Source organism: Haematobia irritans, chromosome 2, assembly GCF_050003625.1.
Source record: "Haematobia irritans isolate KBUSLIRL chromosome 2, ASM5000362v1, whole genome shotgun sequence".
In the NCBI taxonomy this organism is placed as follows: domain Eukaryota; kingdom Metazoa; phylum Arthropoda; class Insecta; order Diptera; family Muscidae; genus Haematobia; species Haematobia irritans.
The window spans coordinates 194,881,021-194,898,698 of record NC_134398.1 but is presented as its reverse complement, the minus strand read 5'-3'; the positions used below and the strand labels follow the sequence as shown (position 1 = coordinate 194,898,698).

The 17,678-nt window shown below is 31.4% G+C and overlaps 1 long non-coding RNA gene across 1 annotated transcript; it reads right to left on the bottom strand.

Moving 5' to 3' along the window:
- Nucleotides 1-15,751: 15,751 nt before the first annotated feature.
- Nucleotides 15,752-16,563, bottom strand: LOC142224452 (uncharacterized). The gene is made up of 3 exons (XR_012719164.1): nucleotides 16,237-16,563; nucleotides 16,054-16,152; nucleotides 15,752-15,978 (listed from the first exon to the last, which is right to left on the bottom strand). It is a non-coding gene; the product is annotated as an uncharacterized LOC142224452 (long non-coding RNA).
- Nucleotides 16,564-17,678: the final 1,115 nt, after the last annotated feature.

The window sequence follows — 17,678 nt, the reverse complement described above, 5'->3', positions numbered from 1 at the left end:
TTTTGTGTGCATTCTATGGCGGCGGGTATAAAAAGTAAAAGAACTCTCCGATGTACAAAGAAAAGTCATATTGGAAAGAACTATGGAATTGCTTCGGAGGAACAGCCATTGCAATTTTAGGATTTTTGAGAATGTTAACAGAAACTTTTATTATTTTTTATGGTTGTCACGAATTTGCGCTCTAGGATCCATATTTAAGGATATATTAAGGAGATAAAATACGTTTCTCATACAAAAATTATAAATTTTTGAGGATAACCTTCGAAATTTTGATCTTTTGGGGGTGGTCACGAAGTAACCTCCTTTTCGCTCTAATACGTAAATTTAAAAAAAATATGGCCAAATAAGTTTTTCATATAAAAAACTTTACATTTTTCAGGATTTTCATCGAAATTTGGATTTTTTGGGGATGGTGACGAATTAACCTCTTTTACGCTCTACGACGCATATTTAAGGAGGAATGACCAAAATACGTTTTTCATACTAAATTTTTAAATTTTTGATGATTTTCATCGAAATTTTGATTTTTTTTTTTTTGGGATAGTGACGAATTAACCTCCTCTTCGCTTTAGGACTCAGACTAAAGAAGATATGACCAAAATATGTCTTTCATATAAAAAATTAAAATTTTAAGGGTTTTAATCGAAATTTGGATTTTTAGGGATGGTCATGAATATACCTCCTTTCCGCTCTCGGAAGCATATTTAAGGAGATATGGCCCAAATAAGTTCTTCGTATAAAAAATTTAAAATTTCCGAATCCCAATCTGTTGGACTTTCCCGACCGAGGCATTTTGGAGCGAAAGATTTGCACAAAAGCTATTTTCTTGCACCGTGCGATGGCTTTGTCGCACTAGTTAGGACCAATTTCATCAAGTGCTCCTCCAGGTAAAAATTTCTACAGAACTAAAATTTTTACAAAATTTTCTATAGAACTATAGAAATAAAATTTTGACAAAATTTTCATTAGAGATAAAATTTTGACAAAATTTACTATAGAAATAAAATTTTGACAAAATTTTCTATAGAAATAAAATTTTAACACAATTTTCTATAGATATAAAATTTTAACAAAATTTTCTTTAGGAATAAAATTTGATTTTTTGGGGATAGTCACGAATTAACCTCCTCTTCGCTTTAGGACGCAGACTTAAGGAGATATTATCAAAATATGTTTTTCATATAAAAAATTTAAATTTTTAAGAAATTTAATCGAAATTTTGATTTTTTTTTTTTGGAATGGTCATGAATAGACCTCCTTTCCGCTCTAGGAAGCATATTTAAGGAGATATGACCCAAATAAGTTCTGCATATAAAAAAATTTAAAAGTTTGGATCCTAATCTGTTGGACTTTCCCGACGGTTGTGGAGCGAAAGATTTGCACAAATGCCATTTCTTGCACCGTGCGATGGCTTTGTCGCACTAGTTAGGACCAATTTCATCAAGTGCTCCTCCATGTAAAAATTTCTACAGAACTAAAATTTTTACAAAATTTTCATTAGAGATAAAATTTTGACAAAATTTTCTATAGAAATAAAATTTTGACAAAATTTTCTATGAAAATAAAATTTTGACAAAATTTTCTATGGAAATAAAATTTTGACAAAATTTTCTATAGATATAAAATTTTAACAAAATTTTCTATAGATATAAAATTTTAACAAAATTTTCTTTAGGAATAAAATTTGATTTTTTGGGGATAGTCACGAATTAACCTCCTCTTCGCTTTAGGACGCAGACTTAAGGAGATATTATCAAAATATGTTTTTCATATAAAAAATTTAAATTTTTAAGAAATTTAATCGAAATTTTGATTTTTTTTTTGGAATGGTCATGAATAGACCTCCTTTCCGCTCTAGGAAGCATATTTAAGGAGATATGGTCCAAATAAGTTTTTCATATAAAAAATTTAAAGGCTCCGGATTCTAATCTGTTGGACTTTCCCGACCGATGAAGTTTGGAGCGACAGAATTGCACAAAAGCCATTTTCTTGCACCGTGCGATGGCTTTGTCGACCTTTGAAGTCGCGCCAGTTAGGACCAATTTCTCATTAAGTGCTCCTCCAGGTAAAAATTTCTACAGAAATAAAATTTTGACAAAATTTTCTATAGAAATAAAATTTTGACAAAAATTTCTATAGAAAAAAAAAATTTAAAATAAAATTTGGACAAATTTATCCATAGAAATACAATTTTTACGAAATTTTCTGTAGAAATAAAATTTTGACAAAATTATCTATAGAAATAAAAGTTTGACAAAACTTTCTATAGAAAAAAACATTTTTTGAGAAAATTTTCTATAGATATAAAATTTTAACAAAATTTTCTTTAGAAATAAAATTTGATTTTTTGGGGATGGTCACGAATTAACCTCCTTTTCGCTCTAGGACGCATATTTAAGGAGATATGACCAAAATATAGTTTTCATATATAAAAAAAAATTGAGGATTTTCATCGAAATTTTGATTTTTTTGGGATAGTCACGATAGTCCTTAAGTCTGCGTCGCTTTAGGACGCAGACTTAAGGAGATATGACCAAAATATGTTTTTCATATAAGAATAAAAATTTTATGAGGACTTTCATCGAAATTTTGATTTTTGGGTTAGAACCAGTTAGGGCCAATTTTTCGTCAAGTGCTACCCCAGGTAACAATTTCTACAGAACTAAAATTTTTACAAAATTTTCTATAGAAATACAATTTTGACAAAATTTTCTATAGAAATAAAATTTTGACAATATTTTCTATAGAAATAAAATTTTGACAAAATTTTCTACGGAAATAAAATTTTGACAAAATTATCTATAGAAATAAAATTTTTGACAAAATTGTCTATAAAAAAATTGAGAAAATCTTCTATTAATATAAAATGTTAACAAAATTTTCTTTAGAAATAAAATTTGATTTTTTGGGGATGGTCACGAATTAACCTCCTTTTCGCTCTAGGACGCATATTTAAGGAGATATGACCAAAATATGTTTTTCATATAAAAAAATACATTTTTTGAGGATTTTCATCGAAATTTTGATTTTTTGGTTAGAACCAGTTAGGACCAATTTTTCATCAAGTGCTCCCCCAGGTAATAATTTCTACTGAACTAAAATTTTTACAAAATTTTCTATAGAAATAAAATTTTGACAAAATTTTCTATAGAAATAAAATTTTGACAAAATTTTCTATAGAAATAAAATTTTCACAAAATTTTCTATAGACATAAAATTATGAGAAAATTTTCTATAGATATAAAAATCTAAAAAAAAATCTTTAGAAATAAAATTTGACAAAAATTTCTATAGATAGTGTTTTTATAGTTTTTAGTATTGTAATAAATAAAATAAAATTTTGACAAAATTTGGTATTTTTAATTTCAATGCGTTATAAACGTAATGACAATTTCATTATACCCTCCATGATATGGTGAAGGGTATAAAAACATGGACAGAAAATATAAACAAATTAACATTTGTGATAAGTCAAGGGTGCCCTTTCTGGCACATAACCAACTCAAAAGTCTAAAGTTCCAAATTTTGAAAAATTCTAATACCTCACATTAAGATTTTAATTACAATCACTAGTATTAGACTTCGCTGTCACATAGTGAAACTACATTCCTTACCTATCTGGTAAGAGTAGCGCAACCGAGTCCTCCATTCATTATTGCTGGATCAAAGATATTTTCTTCCAGCATTTAGAAATATTTTTATAAATTTCAATATTATCTGCTTGTGAAAATTTTGATAAGCCTTAATTTTTATTTTTTTTTAGTTTTTTCTATTACTGATTAATTCTGTATCTGATTGCTAGCATAGAATAAATAAAAAAACATCTAGGATCTATCTCAACGTCCATGGAAGCCAAACCAACACCAAAAAACCAACGAAAATATTGTTTACTTTAATAATAGAATAATAAAAATTCAAAAGCAACATCAAAAAACGAACAACAATGAAATATCAACATTGTCGATGGCAGGATGTGTAACAACATGTTTTTTTTTCGTTTTTTTTTTTATATAAATTCAAACAAATAAATATAAATAAATGCCTGGAAGTGTTTTTGGTGTAAATTGCTTTACAAAATTTTGTATATTTGTCTTTATTTCTCCATCCATTCTCAGCTTAAAATAAAAAAACCTAGTGTTTATGAAATCCTGGATGAAACCAATTTTTGTCCTTTGTGGTATGAAAACAGAAACCAGGCAGGCAGCTCAACCAAAAAAAATACAAGCCAAGACCCAAAAAGAAAGGACACCATGATGATAAGAAGACAAACAATTGAATGTGACACGTGTGGCAGTGGTGGTGGTCGTGGATCCCTTAAGAAATTTGAAGATGAGTAGACCACAATTTCATGGCGAAGATTATTGCACTTGTTTTAGTCTTTGCCTTACCCTACAAGAAAAATGGACTTTTACCATACCAAAAAAAAAGCAGCAAGAGAAAATCAAGGACAAGCTGGTATCAACAAAGATGAGTGACCCTATGTGGTTACAGTTATAAATTTCTTCAGGTTCTTTATGGTTTTCCTACGCATTGGCTGCCTCTGGGTGTTTTCGTTTGAAAATAGATTATTTCTGTTTTTTTGGTTTTTCTCTTTTGCATGAATATGCACTCGAGGCATAGTGAAATGTGAGATGGAAGACAACGACTAAAGAATATGCTTCATCAGAAGAAAACATAGATAATATACAAATTTATACAAAAATAGATTGTTAAATTTTATTGCAAATATAAAGCGATACATATAAAAATTCAATATCATATGGTTAAAATTAAATTGATATTCAAGTGAATGAAACCAGGTTGATTCTCATTTACCCTCCAGCAAGAATTACATAGAAATTTCAAAAAATTTTAACGAAATAAAATTTTTACAACATATTCTATAGTAATAAAATTTTTAGAAAATTTTCTGTAGAAATAAAATTTTGATAAAATTTCCTATAGAAATAAAATTTTGACAAAATTTTCTATAGAAATAAACTTTTGACAAAATGTTCTTTTGAAATAGAATTTTGACAACATTTGCTATAGAAATAAATCTTTGAGAAAATCTTTCATAGAAATAAAATTTTGAATTTTTTTTTAAAGAAATAAAATTTTGACAACATTTTCTAGAGAAATAAAATTTTGAGAATGTTGTCTATAGAAATAAAAGTTAACAAAATTTGCTATTGAAATAAAATTTTGAGAAAATTTACGCATGAGTCACGAAAATACTCATGAGTCACGATAACTTCGTATCACCTGCACACCTCTAGCTACAATGTAGTACAAATACCTACCATATGTCTATTTCCGCAATCACAAACATATTTCCTGTAGGATATCCATGTAGAACAAACACCACAAATGTTTCACTTTCTCCATTTCTTTTGCATGCCATTACCCTTTTTCCCAGCAACGAAATATAAACACGCAATACCTACGAAAGCTTTTCCTTCTCAACGAGTTGTCTATAGAAACAAAAGTTTAACAAAATTTGCTATTGAAATAAAATTTTGAGAAAATTTACTATAGAAATAAAATTATGATACAATTTCCTATAGAAATAAAATTTTCACAAAATTTTTTATAGAAATAAAATTTTTACAAAATTTTCTACAGAAATAAAATGTTGGCAAAATTTTCTATAGAAGTAAAATTTTAAAAAAATTTTCTACAGAAATAAAATTTTGACAAAATATTCTATAGGAATAACATTTTGACAAAACTTTCTATAAAATAAAATTGTGACAAAATTTGCTATAGGAATAAAATTTTGACAAAATTTTCTATTGAAGTAAAATTTTAGCAAACTTTTCCATAGAAATAAAATTTTGACAAAATTTTCCATAGAAATAAAATTTTGACAAAATTTTCTATAGAAATAAAATTTTTACAAAATTTTCTACAGAAATAAAATTTTTACAAAATTTTCTACACAAATAAAATTTTGAGAAAATTTTCCATAGAAATAAAAATTTGACAAAATTTTCTATAGAAACAAAATTTTGACAAATTTTTCTATAGAAATAAAATTTTGACAACATTTTCTATAGAAATAAAATTCTGACAAAATTTTCTATAGGAATAAAATTTTGACAAAATTTTTAATAGAAATAAAATTTTGACAAAAGTTTCTATAGAAATAAAATTTTGACAAAAGTTTCTATAGAAATAAAATTTTGACAAAATTTTCTATAGAAATACAATTTTGACAAAATTTTCTATAGGAATAAAATTTTGTCAAAATTTGCCATAGAAATAAAATTTTGAGAACGTTGTCTATAGAAAAAAAATTTGACACAATTTTCTATAGAAATAAAATCTTCAGAAAATTTTCTATGGAAATAAAATTTTTAGAAATGTTTCCATAGAAATAAAATCTTCAGAAAATTTTCTATAAAAATAAAATTTTTAGAAAATTTTCGATAGAAATTCTTGGTTTCAATTTGAAATTTTTATACGGAAAACTTCCTGTGGTCATATCTCATTAAATATGCGTCATAGAGCAAAACGAAGATAAATTCATGACCATCACCGAAAAATCAAAATTTTGATTGAAATCCTTAAAAAAATCAGGTTTCTATCGCAAAAATTTATTTTGACCATTAAATTAATTCGTGACCATCCCCTAAAATTAAAAATATCCATGACAGTCATCAAATAATTCAAATTTTTATATGGAAAACTTATTTTGAGTATTTTCATATCCCTAAATATGCGTCCTAGAGCGACAAGGAGGTAGATTCGTGACCTCATCTAAAAAATCAAAATTACGATGAAAATTCTCAAAAACTCTCAATTTTTATGTGGAAAACTTCATGTGGTCATTCGTGACCACATCCCAAAAATCAAAATGTATTCACCAACATAAATTTTTTATACGAAAAACTTATTTTGGCCTTATGTCAAAAGTAAAATTTCAAATAATCGCAAAGTGAAAAATCAACATTTATAAATAGAAAAATTTATTGTTCCAATTTTCGAACAAGTTGGAAATTCAAATTGTGAAAAAAAAATTTAAATATTGTCATTTTTGTTCTCGTTACATTCCCTATTCTATATTTTCTTTACGACGATTATAGTGAGCCTAAAATGCCGGTCCCTAGGACTTCGTTATAACCGCGTTGGAATTTGAGACGCTCACGTAAGTAATATTTTGCTCCTGTCTAAGCCCATTCACGATGAAAAATTGTTACTCTTGCACACCCACGAACGACTCACGACTGAGTCACACTGCTATCAGTGTGACTCAGGATCCACGCATGAGTCACGAAAATACTCATGAGTCACGATAACTTCGTATCACCTGCACACCTCTAGCTACAATGTAGTACAAATACCACCATATGTCTATTTCCGCAATCGCAAACATATTTCCTGTAGGGTATCCATGTAGAACAAACACCACAAATGTTTCACTTTTTCCCATTTCGTTTGCATGCCATTACCCTTTTTCCCACCAACGAAATATAAACGCGCAATACCTAAGAAAGCTTTTTCTTCTCAACGAGTCTGTTAGAGATTTCCTTTTTTTTACTTTAGGGAATTGCAAATGAACAGGATCTTTTTTCTCGGATTTTGTTTTTTTTTTTTGTGTTTCTTACCCCTCTTTGTTTCAGAGGTCCTTTAGCGAAGCTCTTTCTTTGGTTAAGTGTATTTGCACAAAGCGGAAAAAAGGAGGCCACTCCATTTACCATAATTTGTATTCTCAACACTTTATTGCTTCATATTTTATGCGATAGCCTCATAAAGTAGCCCTGTTCCATGCAGCAGCAGCAGCAGCAAAAATCCATGGAGAGAGGCTCCATGATTTTGGTTTCACAAAGCAAAAAACAAACGAAATACCGGAGAGCCACAATCAGCAGGAGTACAAGACAAATAAAATGTACTAAATATCCATAGACTATAGATCCATATCTATAAAGAAGTTTAAGAAAGTGTGTAAAGGGATGAGGGTACACTATGAAAAAAGGGAATGTTTCAAACATGTGGGAAATTCCCATGAAATGTAAAAGGGGGGAATAAGTTAAGCAACAATGAATAATATCAAAGGAGCTAAGGCATTTAAGGAAATTTCTTTGAGAAAGAAAAATTTTAAATTATTTTACAAAAAAAAATTAAAATAAATTCAGTTTCTAAGAAAGTGTAGAAATTTTCAAAGCAGTAAATTTTTTATAAAAAAAAATAATTCGATTAATTGAGTGTGTGTTTGTTAGATGAACACATTTACCCAAAATTGACCAGGAATGTAGCTGGTGTTCATTGAGTAAAAAAGGGTACTCAATTTTTGGAAATTGTATTTAAATGATCCGATGTCCACGAAATGTTCAGTGTAGGTAAGCAGGTTCTAAGTCTAGACGGAGTTTAAGTCAATCGACTTGAAATTTGGCACAAGTTACCTTTTTGGCCAGAATCGATCCGTATTGATTTTGAAACAAAAAAAAAATAAATTTTCACTAGGGGAAGAATTAGTGTTATATATATGGGTAGCCGTCTGATTTACACTTAGATGACCATGGAAGTTAAACTACACGGTGGCCACATTGTTTAAGTTTGTTTTTAAATTTATTTTACAAAAGCAATGAAAGCGATTATAACGTCAGATTGTAAAATCAGTTTTGATTTCTTCAAATTGGCCTTCAACGGCCTATAAAGCCATACCCCGCCGTCTTGAGATGATGAGCACTTTAATATTTTTTTAGTGCAAACCATGCTCCAAACTGCCTTAGATGCAAAACTCCAATAACTTGAGATCCGGAGATTTTCGCGGCCATTCTGCAGTAGAAATGGAGCGGTTAACCTCCTGAGTGCGATAGTACGGGAGTCCAGACCATTACCATAGGCGGCGCTTAAGTTTTGATAGCCAATAGAAAGTGTACATTTTCAGCTGACCTTTCGATAACATTTTTTTGTTAACAAGTTCAAACTTCTATACGGACTACTTCAATTTGCCATATCTCATTAAATATGCGTCTAAGAAAGAACAAGTGGCCGTAAGTTCGGCCAGGCCGAATCTTATGTACCCTCCACCATGGATTGCGTAGAAACTTCTACGAAAGACTGTCATCCATAAACGAATTACTTGGATTGTGGTATCTTAAAACTTCTTAACATCGTTTTCTAAATTGTTAGTTAGTCCATACGTGGTATATATTAGACAAAAAAGGTATGTTTAGGTAAGTCTACAAATAATTACGAATTGATATGGACTTTTGCACGGTACGTAGAGAGCCAGAATTGAAATATGGGGGTCGCTTATATGTGGGCTATATACAATTATGAACTTGATATGGACCAATTTTTGTGTGATTGGGGATCGATTTATCTGAGGACTATATATAACTATAGACCGATATGGACCTAGTTAGGCATGGTCGTTAACGGCCATATACTAGCACAATGTACCAAATTTCAACTGACTCGGATGAAATTTGCTCCTCCAAGTGGCTCCACAACCAAATCTGGGGATCGGTTTATATGGGAGCTACATATGATTATGGACTGATATGGACCACTTTTGGCATGGTTGTTAAATATCATATACTACCACCATGTACCAAATTTCAACCAGATCGGATGAATTTTGCTTCACCGAAAGGCACCCGGTGTCAAATCTGGGGATCGGTTTATATGGGGGCTATATATAACAGGTTGGCTGATAAGTCCCCGGTCTAACAAAGAAAAACACATTTTGTCAAAATTCGTTTTTATTATTCAACATATAGTTCCCATCAAGAGCGATACAACGTTTATAACGATCTTCCAATTTTTTGATACCATTTTGGTAGTACTCCTTCTGTTTTGCCTCAAAATAGGCCTCAGTTTCGGCGATCACATCTTCATTGCAGCCAAATTTTTCCCCTGCGAGCATCCTTTTGAGGTCTGAGAACAAGAAAAAGTCGCTGGGGCCAGATCTGGAGAATACGGTGGGTGGGGAAGCAATTCGAAGCCTAATTCATGAATTTTTGCCATCGTTCTCAATGAATTATGGCAAGGTGCGTTGTCTTAATGGAACAACACTTTTTTCTTCTTCATATGGGGCCGTTTTGCCGCGATTTCGACCTTCAAACGCTCCAATAACGCCATATAATAGTCACTGCTGATGGTTTTTCCCTTCTCAAGATAATCGATAAAAATTATTCCATGCGCACCCCAAAAAACAGAGGCCATTACTTTGCCAGCGGACTTTTGAGTCTTTCCACGCTTTGGAGACGGTTCACCGGTCGCTGTCCAATCAGCCGAGTGTCGATTGGTCGATCTTTAAGGCCTCTGCTATCTCGATCAACTCCATTTTACGGTCATTCAAAATCATTTTGTGGATTTTTTTGATGTTTTCGTCAGTAACCGCCTCTTTCCCTGAGGCAGAGTCCGGAAACTCATTATCAAGCCAAGTTTTTGCTTCCACCGTTTTTTTTTCCTTCGTAAAACAGTATTTTATCAAAACATGAAATTCCTTTTTTTCATTTTTTTCACAATAACAAAAGTTGCTTCACAAAAGTCGCTCTATCTCACAAACTAATTGACTTACAGAAGTCAAATTTTGACACGAATCATTTGAAGGTTGGGACTATATAAAAATAATATGCATTTAATACTAGCGAAGCCATCTATGTGTCAGACCGGGGACATATCAGTCAACCTGTTAATTATGGACTGATATGAACCAATTCCTGCATGGTTGTTGGATACCATATAATAACATCACATACCAAATTTCAACCGAATCGGATGAATTTTGCTCTTCCAAGGGGCTCCGGAGGTCAAATCTGGGGATCGGTTTACATGGAGGCTATATATAATTATGGACCGAGTTCGACCAATTTTTGTATTGGTGTTTGAGGCCATATATTAAGACCACGTACCAAATTTCAACTGAATCAGATGAACTTTGGTCTTCCAAGAGGCTCCGGAGGTCAAATCTGATGATCGGTTTATATGTGGGCTATATATAATTATAGACCGATGTGGACTAATTTTTGCATGGTCATTAGAGACCATATACTAACACCATGTACCAAATTTCAGCCTGATCGGATGAAATTTGCTTCTCTTAGAGGCTCCGCAAGCCAAATCGGGGGATCGGTTTATATGGGGGCTATATATAATTATGGACCGATGTGGACCAATTTTTGCATGATTGTTAGAAACCATATACCAACACCATGTATCAAATTTCAGCCGGATCGAATGAAATTTTCTTCTCTTAGAGGCTCCGCAAGCCAAATCGGGGAATCGGTTTATATGGGGGCTATATATAATTATGGACCGATGTGGACCAATTTTTGCATGGTTGTTAGAGACCATATACCAATACCATGTTCCAAATTTCAGCCAGATCGGATGAAATTTGCTTCTATTAGAGGCACCGCAAGCCAAATCGGGGGATCGGTTTATATGGGGGCTATATATAATTATGGACCGATGTGGACCAATTTCTGCATGGTTGTTAGAAACCATAAACCAACACCATGTACCAAATTTCAGCCGGATCGGATGAAATTTGCTTCTCTTAGAGGCTCCGCAAGCCAAATCGGGGGACCAATGTGGACCGATTTTTGCATGGTTGTTAGAAACCATAAACCAACACCATGTACCAAATTTGCTTCTCTTAGAGGGTCGGCAAGCCAAATTTGGGGGTCCGTTTATATGGGGGCTATACGTAAAAGTGGACTGATATGGCCCATTTGCAATACCATCTGACCTACATCAATAACAACTACTTGTGCCAAGTTTCAAGTCGATAGCTTGTTTCGTTCGGAAGTTGGCGTGATTTCAACAGACGGACGGACGGACATGCTCAGATCGACTCAGAATTTCAACACAACCCAGAATATGTATATACTTTATGGGGTCTTAGAGCAATATTTCGATGTGTTACAAACGGAATGACATAGTTAATATACCCCCATCCTATGGTGGAGGGTATAAAAAGAGATAAATTCGTGACCATACCTGAAAAACCAAATTTTCCATGAAAATCCTTAAAAAATCAGTTTTTTATCGGAAAAATTTATCTTGGCTATATTAAATAAGGCTAGTTCGTAACCATAACCTAGGTTAGGTTAGGTTTTGTGGCAGCCCGATGTATCAGGCTCACTTAGACTATTCAGTCCATTGTGATACCACATTGGTGAACTTCTCTCTTATCACTGAGTGCTGCCCGATTCCATGTTAAGCTCAATGACAAGGGACCTCCTTTTTATAGCCGAGTCCGAACGGCGTTCCACATTCCAGTGAAACCACTTAGAGAAGCTTTGAAACCCTCAGGAATGTCACCAGCATTACTGAGGTGGGATAATCCACCGCTGAAAATCTTTTTGGTGTTCGGTCGTAGCAGGAATCGAACCCACGACCTTATGTATGCAAGGCGGGCATGCTAAACATTGCACCACGGTGGCTCCCTATTTAACCATAACCTAAAATTCAAAATTTCCATGAAAATCCTCAAAAAGTGAAATTGTTTTAAATATGCGTCCTAGAGCAAAATCCTTTAGTTCATGACTACCCCCAAAAATGTTGATGAAAATTCTCAAAAAATTCAAATTTTGATATGAAAAACTTATTTTTACCAAATCTTTTGCACCAATCCTGAAAACGTATATGCTCGAAGAAGAATGTGTTTGGGGTATATGTTACAGAAACGATTTATATTGAGGGTGTAGAGGAAAAAATATTTTTCTTTTTTACAAAAAAAAAGATATTTTGACCATATCTCCTTAAATATGAGTCCTACAGCGAACAGATGGGTAATTCGTGACAATCCCCCAAAAAACTAAATTTCCGCAAAAGATTAAATTTTTTATATGAAAAACTTTGTTTGACCACATCTCATTATCTATGCGTCCTTGAACGAAAAGGAGTTTGATTCATTATCATTCATGATAAATCAAAATTTTTTTGAAAATCTTCAAAAAATTCAATTCAATTCACTTAGTCATATCTTCTTATATATGTGGGTTTTAAAGCAAAAAAGGAGATTAATTCTTGATCATCCCCAAAAAATCCAAATTGCGATGAAAATCCTCAAAAAAAATTAAATTTTTATATGAAAAACTTCGATTGCCCATATATGCGTCTCAGATCACCCCCGGGCATTTTGAAAAAATTATCAAAATTCTTACAAAATTCAAAATTTTATATGAAAAATTAATTTGGGCATATCTCCTTAACTATGTGTCCTAGAGCGACCAATTCATGACCATCTCTTAGAAATCAAAATTCTTTAAAATTTAAAATTTTTATATGAAAAACTTATTTTGGTCATAGGTCATATTTAGGAAGATATTTATGTGTTCCTAAATATGAATCCTAGAGCAAAAAGGAGTTAAATCCGTGCAGCCCAAAAATCTCAAAAAATTTTAATTTTTATATTCAAAAATTCATTTGGCTATGTCTCTTTAAATATGCGTAATTCTTGGCTGACCATATTCTTGATCATAGCTAAAAAAAATTAAATTTTTTATATGGAGATCTTCGCAAAGGGGAGTTAAATTCGCACCCCGTTTTTATACTTACCTTGTAATTTCGTTTGTAACGTATCGAAATATTGGTCTCAGATACCATAAAGTCTATTCTGCGTCGTGATTAAGTTCTAGGTGAGAAAAACTAACTTCTTGCTTTGAAACTTAAGTATCCGCGATATAAACTTTTCTGAAGATTTTAACTTTTAGGCTTATAGTAAAGTTCATCCGATCCGTTTGTTTGGATCCATACCGATTCTTAATTGTATATAACCTTTCAAATTTAATTTGTAAGGCTCTTGGAGAAACACAGTTCATTCTATCCGGTTGAAATTTGTCAATATATGCCTTCTAAGAACCGGTCCATAATTCTATAAAGATCCCAATTAAATCGGTCCGGAGAAATGACATCTTGAGCCCAGTGGAGGGAAAATTTTCATACGCTCCGATTAAAATTGTTATACGCTAGAATGCAAATTGGTCTATTGGTCGGTTCATAATTATATATAGACTCCTCTATCATTTCACCTGATTTTTGACAAATCAATTTAATTCAACCCATTTATGTGAAATTTTCAACAAAGAAGGTTTTTCTGGTACCCCCATTTCAACGGGCTAGACAAGAAGCCCTGACCCTTCTTATTTTAAAATTACAGGTAAATGAGGGAGTCTTCACGACTTAGGTACCCAAATTTGTATCTAAGACTTTGTATCAATGAATAATCATAAAAAAATCTTCTTCCAAGTCTTAAAAACGAAAATGTTTATTTCCATTTTTTTCTCTCTGTGTACATTGCGTATATCGTCTAGCTTGGTAACAAATTTTCGGTAGTTAAATAAATATTTTATTTTATTGTAATCTAATGGGATGCCTCTGACTCTCTGTCATGCGACTCTGTTGTGGCCTTAGCATCGTGGACACCCCCATGGCATTCGATGCTGTTGGAGTGATGTGAATAGCCCGTGATATTATAATGGCATCATAGTGATTCAGCCATATATCTTAGCCTATCAATATGAGCCGTTTGATAAATTGTATTTATTTAACGCATTATGACAGCCACCATAACCTCCATTTGCTGGCATTGGAGTACGACTCGAAGAGGAGTAAGCAAACAAAACACGAAAACAAACAAAGGTCTATAAATTCCACCAATTTTTTTATTGAAACCAAATGTAGGAAAATATTTCTTATTTGTCATTTTTGCTCCCTCCCAATTGGCATTGTGTTTATTTGCATCTTATTTATTTAACAATAACAACGACGAAACAGCAAAAAAAACGTAAAATAAAATAAATGGCCAATTTTGCAGCATAACTCATATTGGAGGATTTATGGGGTATTATATTCAGATTTCGTTTCACCGTGTTTGGAATAACTCAAAAGATTTTATTCATAACAGTGCAATCATGCAGCATCACGTATTTGCTGCGACAATGATAACTAAAATGTTCTTGGATATCTAAATTTATATTTGATGGTCGAAACAAAAGCAATTGATCTCTTTTCATCAGCTTACATCCATATTGCCCTCCTGAATAGATTTTAGGGATAACTTTTTTTCTCACCAATTTAAATTCATATTGCCCTGCAGAATATATTTTAGGGATAACCAAAGGTTTCCACTTACCAAAATATATCTGAACCCTTTTATGGACAAACATCTTGCTGACAATATTTAGGAGTAATGTTAGTGCATAATTATGATTTTAAGCTGATACAATCCAAAAAGGAGAAAGGGATCAAAATAGGGCGTCATCCGAAGGGTTAAATATCTTCATAGACCTTATAAATCTATACGATCCATATTAGAGACTCTTTGCAAGATTCCATCTATTTTATTTTTAGGTTAGTGCATAGTTTGTATCAGCCACAAGGAGATGATACACCGAAAAAAAAGTTTACTATTTTTTATGAAAAATGAACTAACCCATAGTAAGAATGACCATGATTTGGCGCCAAAGATTTTTTTCATCTAGATAAGTTCATGATTTTCTTATAAATTAGTTCATGTATTGCATCGTATTTTAGTTCATTATTACTATGCTGTGGGAAGAATATAGTTAAACTCATTCAAAATATTCCTGCTATCCGGAAAAATGAACAATTTTTTGGGAAACCTTTATTAAGAAATTGGTTTGAAATAAACTGTTTGTCGGTATAATTTTCAAAAAAGTAGAGAAATTGAGGAATCAAAGGTACAACAAGCCTGTATACAACTAATAAATTTTTCGTACAAAACAAGTCAATTTTCTATAACCACCAGTATTTTATTCCAAAAAATTATTATTATATTACACAAAACTATGGTTTATGATATACAATAAAGGAAATATTTTTATTAGTACGTTGGATGCAGTTACTTGTCGGTAGTTAGTAATTGCTTCTTCAAAAGAGTAATATTCTACGTTATTAGGACTAAACTAATTAATTTAAATTTCCATGTTTTCTATCCAGATGAAAGATATATTGAATTGTCCAATTTCATCGATTTTGGCTAACTTTTGTTGGGCGGATTTGTCTTATAAGCATCTGAAATTGCAAAGTTATACAAAATATAAGAAAAATATTATCAAATTCTATCGTTCATATTGATTTTTATCTTACGGTTTTCAAGAGTGTTTCCTAGAGCCAATAAGGATATCAGCTTAATTAGCATTAAACAGTAAGAATATTCAAAAAAATACCATTACAAGACCTGTTTACCTGCAAGTGAAAATAATAATTTTTAATAAATTTAAATTTTAGTTTTATTAAAAACGGACAAAATACCGTTTATAGAAAACTTACCACATTGAAAAATCCATCCAGTTGGTACATTATTGAAATCATATCCATGGACTAATGGGACGTTTTTGAAATTATTCTCAGAATATATTTGAAATAAAAAATGAAAAAAAAAATTAGACATAATTTCCAATTGTCAGTATAGCATTTAGTATTTAAGGTGGATATTAAGTTCGAGTTTAGAGGCTAAAATCGCAATTTTCATGATACGTTTTCTTTAATAATCCATTATAAAAAAATAATCTTTATAAAAAACTTGGTTTGGGCTATTCTCCATCAAGTTATATTTAAATTTGTATCGGAAGACGTACAATTTTACACTTTTCTTAGTAATTTATTTTTAGCGTCTAAACTCAAATTTAGTACTCACCTGTAGGAATTGCTGTAACATAAAAAATATAGATTCAAAAACATGGTTGCATCTCCAACCTGTGATCCAGATGTAGAATAAATATAGATCATCCTATTACCACTCATGTTGTATATTTTTTATGTAAATCAATTAAAAATCCGCACTAATTTTAAACTATTAACAGAAATATACAGTTCCTTAATCTGTTATTTGTTTTTTTTTTCAATAAAAAGCGTTTCTGATTACTCTAACATCACATCATTCACTTCTCAGTTTATAAAATGTTTCGAAATAAATGTATTTTCATTAATAATCACCAATACCTCACGTACAATTTTGCAAAATTAAAACCACGTGTACACTTCATAAATGCATCAACATAACTGAATGCAACAATAAAACTCAAAGACACAAATAGCCATAAAGAAAAACAACTTCACACACACACACGATCCCTTTCTGATCTCGCTATTGCAAGAAAACAACTCTCACCACAAAAGATACCAACAACACACAAGGAACATTCCATTGTCTCTAGAATCAAAACAACCAACAACAGCATAAATGACGCAATAACAAACACAAACAATCATACGAGATATACACAAAATGTCTCTTAAAAACTCCCTCACATGATGCACTCACATTTTCCAGTAGCACGTTTATTGATTAGTTTGAATTCTATCTATAAGTTAAGGTAAAATATATACCAAATCTATGAGGAATCTATAAAAAATGATATACACCCGGCAAGGATTATATTAACTACTTTTTATTCTACTTTATCTACAATTTTCAATGTGAGGAAAAACACTCCAACTTATAATAAAAAGGGAAATAATCTGTAGGTAGCCATCATACGAATCGGTAATGTCGTTAAGTTAATTTTTACTACAAAAATTTTTTTCCATACAAAATTTTTTCTTAGTAAATTGTCTACATTTCGTAGTAAGATTTTTATATTGCCCATGTATTTTTATAATAGAATCAACGATGCATTAACTACTGTGTTGGAAATTTATTTAAGGAAAAATCCTTCCCATTTCGTAGTTAGTGAACTAAAAAACATTCACTGAATTTTTATAAGTTTTCC